This window comes from Macaca mulatta, chromosome 19, assembly GCF_049350105.2.
Source record: "Macaca mulatta isolate MMU2019108-1 chromosome 19, T2T-MMU8v2.0, whole genome shotgun sequence".
NCBI classification, from domain to species: domain Eukaryota; kingdom Metazoa; phylum Chordata; class Mammalia; order Primates; family Cercopithecidae; genus Macaca; species Macaca mulatta.
In genome coordinates this window covers 24,917,355-24,921,491 of record NC_133424.1, presented here as the reverse complement: position 1 = coordinate 24,921,491, position 4,137 = coordinate 24,917,355, and positions in this window count along the sequence as shown.

Here is a 4,137-nt window from a genome sequence, read left to right as displayed (position 1 = left end):
TCTTCAACTGTGCGCTTGATTGGGCGGTTCCCGCGCCAGCGCCAATGATTGGATAAAGCACAGACACTCTCCCCATACCACCCCCGACGCCCGCCCTCCTCTCAGCATTAGTGCGTTTTATGAACAGAAAAACAGGCAGGCCAGGCGCAGTGGCTCGCGCCTGTAATCCCAGCACCTTGGGAGGCCGAGGCGGGTGGGTCACAAGGTCAGGAGTTCAAGACCAGCCTGGCCAAAATGGTGAAACCCCGTCTCTACTAAAAATACGAAAATTAGCCGGGCGTGGTGGCAGGTGCCTGTAATCCCAGCTACTGGGGAGGCTGAGGTAGGCGAATCACTTGAACCTGGGAGGCAGAGGTTGCAGGGAGCCAAGATCGTGCCACTGCACTCCAGCCTGGGCAACAGAAGGAGACTTTGTCTCAAAAAAAAAAGAAAAGAAAAGAAAAACAGGCTAAAGTAGGTAGGGTAAAATGCACAGGGAATTACAGCTAATTAAGAAGTGAGTTGAGACTTAAAATGCACTTGCTCTTTCCCTTGCCTGCGTCTGCTTGTATAATGCATCTTATTTGCTACTTAAGGGTAAGAAAAGATCATTTGGATTTTTTTTTTTTTTTTTTTTTTTTTTTGAGACTGAGTTTCACTCTTATTGCCCAGGCTGGAGTGCAATGGTGCGATCTTGGCTCACTGCAACCTCTGCCTCCCGGGTTCAAATGATTCTCCTGCCTCAACCTCCCAAGTAGCTGGGATTACCCCGAGTAACTGGGATTACAGGCATATGCCACCATGCCCGACTACTTTTGTATTTTTAGTAGAGACAGGGTTTCGCCATGTTACCCAGGCTGGTCTTGAACTCCTGACACCACGCTGCTCTGAACTCGTGACCGCCCGCCAGAGCCTCCCAAAGTGCTGGGATTACAGGCGTGAGCCACCACGACCGGCCCGTTTGGACATTTTTTAACAACTTTTTAATCATTTTGATAATGCAGGAAAGACCGTCATCCCATCCCTGGACCCCTCTCTCACCATGCTGTACCACACTGCTGACCACATCGTGGGATGTCCATTAGGAATGGGGCTGGGGTGGGGGACAGCCGAGGCTGAGAATGGTTAAGCAAGAATTATGTTACCCAAATTTGTTCATCTTAGAAAGCCTCCTCTATCGTTCCGTGTGAAGTGGCTATTCCAGGGTAACTGTGCCCTGACTGCACTGCGTCTCAGTCTGACTTCTCTTTTTTAAAATCACTGGATTACTCTCACTAACGGGGTATATCATTTTCTATTTGAAAATGGCCAACAGTCCTTTGTGGGCATCCTGATTTGATTTGCTAGTTTAGACCCTGGAGATAGAGGTGAGGAAATATTGGGCCACATCAGAATACCTTATTCTCACTTAGAGGATATATAGGAATTTCTTAATATCTAACAGTTTTCTCAATAGAAAAAATTTAACAATGATAGCTTACAAGGCAGAAAGGGGACACAGATGACACAGTCTTAGAAGTTTAATTTGGTCATAATTGTTTTTGTTTTGCTTTGTTTTTGGAGACAAGGTAAGGGTAAGGAAAGATCTTTTGTATTTTTTTTTTTTTTTTTTTTTTTTTTGAGATCGAGTTTCACACTTATTGCCCAGGCTGGAGCGCAATGGTGCAATCTTGGCTCACTGCAACCTCCGCCTCCCGGGTTCAAATGATTTTCTAGTGCCCAGGCTGCAGTGCAGTGGCACAACCATAGCTCATAATTGGGTTGTAATAGTTCTTATAAAAATATTTTTGGCTGGGTTTGATGGCAAACACCTGTAATCCAAACACTTTTGAAGACCATGGTGGAATGATTGCTTAAGTCCAGGAGCTCAAGACCAGTCTAGGCAACATAGTGAGACTCGGTTTCTAGAATAATTTTAAAAATTGGCCTTGTGTGATGTTGCATGCCTATAGTCCCAGCTGCTTGAGAGGCTGAAGTGGAAGGATCACTGGAGGTTGAGGCTGCAGTAGCCCATCATTTGGCCACTGCATTCCAGCCTGGGTGACAGAGTGACACCTGTATGTGTACACACACACACACAAACATATACATACACCCACACACACACACATGCATATACATATATATACATATATGCATGTGTGTGTGTATATATATATAATCAAAATAATATGTATGTCGAAAGAAATTCAAGCACAGAAGAAAAATGAAAGACTATGGTGGGGAATGTGATAAAAGGTGAGTGTGACTCCTACAGCTCAGTGAGGCTTGGTTTCCATCTTAAGGAACTGCCCTCCCACACTGAAACCACAACCCAGCACATGCCAATTCTCACACTCTTTATACTTTGCCCAAAAGCAACAGAAGGAGGTCAGCATCATCATTTGTGGCATGGAAGTCTATTCCCCACGGAGACCTTTTAAAAATGTTACTGTCTTAAACCCTCTTCCTTCTAATAAAGTCTATACAACTACATACATACAAGCCTGAAACTACTATAAATAAAATATCAGGGGGTTTTTTGGCCAGACGCGGAGACTCATGCCTGTAATCTCAGCACTTTGGGAGGCCGAGACGGGCGGATCAGCTGAGGTCGGGAGTTTGAGACCAGCCTGGCCAACATGGAGAAACTCCTTCTCTACTAAAAATACAAAATGAGCTGGGTGTGGTGGCGCATGCCTGTAATCCCAGCTACTCAGGAGGCTGAGGCAGGAGAACTGCTTGAGCACAGGAGGCAGAGGTTGCAGTGAACTGAGATTGTGCCATTGCACTCCAGCCTGGGTAACAAGAGCAAAACTCCGTCTCAAAAAAAAAAAAAAAAAATTAGGTTTTTAAATTCCCATAAACAAACAAGCACACACAAAAACAGCCATTTTGATTGAGGAGATAGTGGCATGGAGGGGGTTAGGAGGCTGCTCAAATCACCTCCAGGCCCCATGTGGAGGAGGGGATGGAGTCTAGGAAGACCCTGGCTAGTCACTTGTTCTGACTGGGCTTTCCTCCCGCTCCACACTTTGTTAACCATTTCCTGGGAAGAGCTTAGGAACCTCTTGTGCCCTAGTGAGGAAGGGCCTCCCCTCACAGGGTGTTGGCGAGGAGGCATTCTGAGACTCTGTGAGAAGCTAGCACAGTGCTTGACAAGTACCTGTGGGAACTGTCATCCTCTGTAACTATCATGTGGCCTTGGAGTGTTCAGATGGCCTGGCCTGGCCTGGCCTGGGGCTTGGCGGAGCTGTTTGAGGGTCAGCTGCTTTAGGCTCCCACTTTCTCCTCAATCAAAGTGGCTGTTTTTGTGTCTGTTTGTTTATTTTGGTTTTTAAAATCCTCATATACAAATAGAAAGTGCAGCCCGGAGGTGCCAAGGCTCAGTGTCTAGAGCTGTGCCACTTGGACTTCCTTGCTGGCCTGTGGCCAGGTGAACTCTGGGTGTGAGATGATTCCCACCCTGGATCTACAATCCCCACCACCTCTCCCCAGGCCCTGAGAAACCAACACAAGGCAGTGCTAAAGAGCAGGTGAGTGACGGGCATCAAGCCCATTCAGGAAGATTTGAATGCTATCTGGGCTGAGGCTGTCAGCTGTAGGGACTATGTCTGCCTTGGCTTGTCATGGCCCCACCCACAGATGTGCCTGCCCTGTGCTGTTTCTCCAGCAGCCAGCGATCCATGGCCCTGAGCCTCTTGTACCATGCCTGCTTCTTCATGTTGATCATGTTTTTTTTTAAAAAAATTCCTGAGATGGCACTGCTGGATATGAGTGCTGGAAAGGGGAAGGCACCTTTGTCCTAGGGAATTGGGAGCTAACCAGATCCCTCCTGAGTGCCCCCCAGAACAAGTGGGGAGTGGTCCTGCACTAAATGATGCCCCCCTGAATATGTATTTGCACTAGCTCAATGAATACACAATGCAGAGGCCTAAATCAAAACACGTGAATGGCGTACGAGGCCATCAGCTTGCTGCTGGGAAACAGGTGCCTCTCATTCTCCCCAGCAAGTGTAGAATGTGTCCGTGGCCATAAGTGTATAGACCTGGCCTTCTTAACTTGTACACAACTGCAGGTCTGTTCTGAGTGAATGACGTGCAGATGAGATTTCTCAAGTCATTCATATGTTTGACATTGTGGCTGCTGCTTTTGGTGCCACTACCCCCAGGCCCCAAC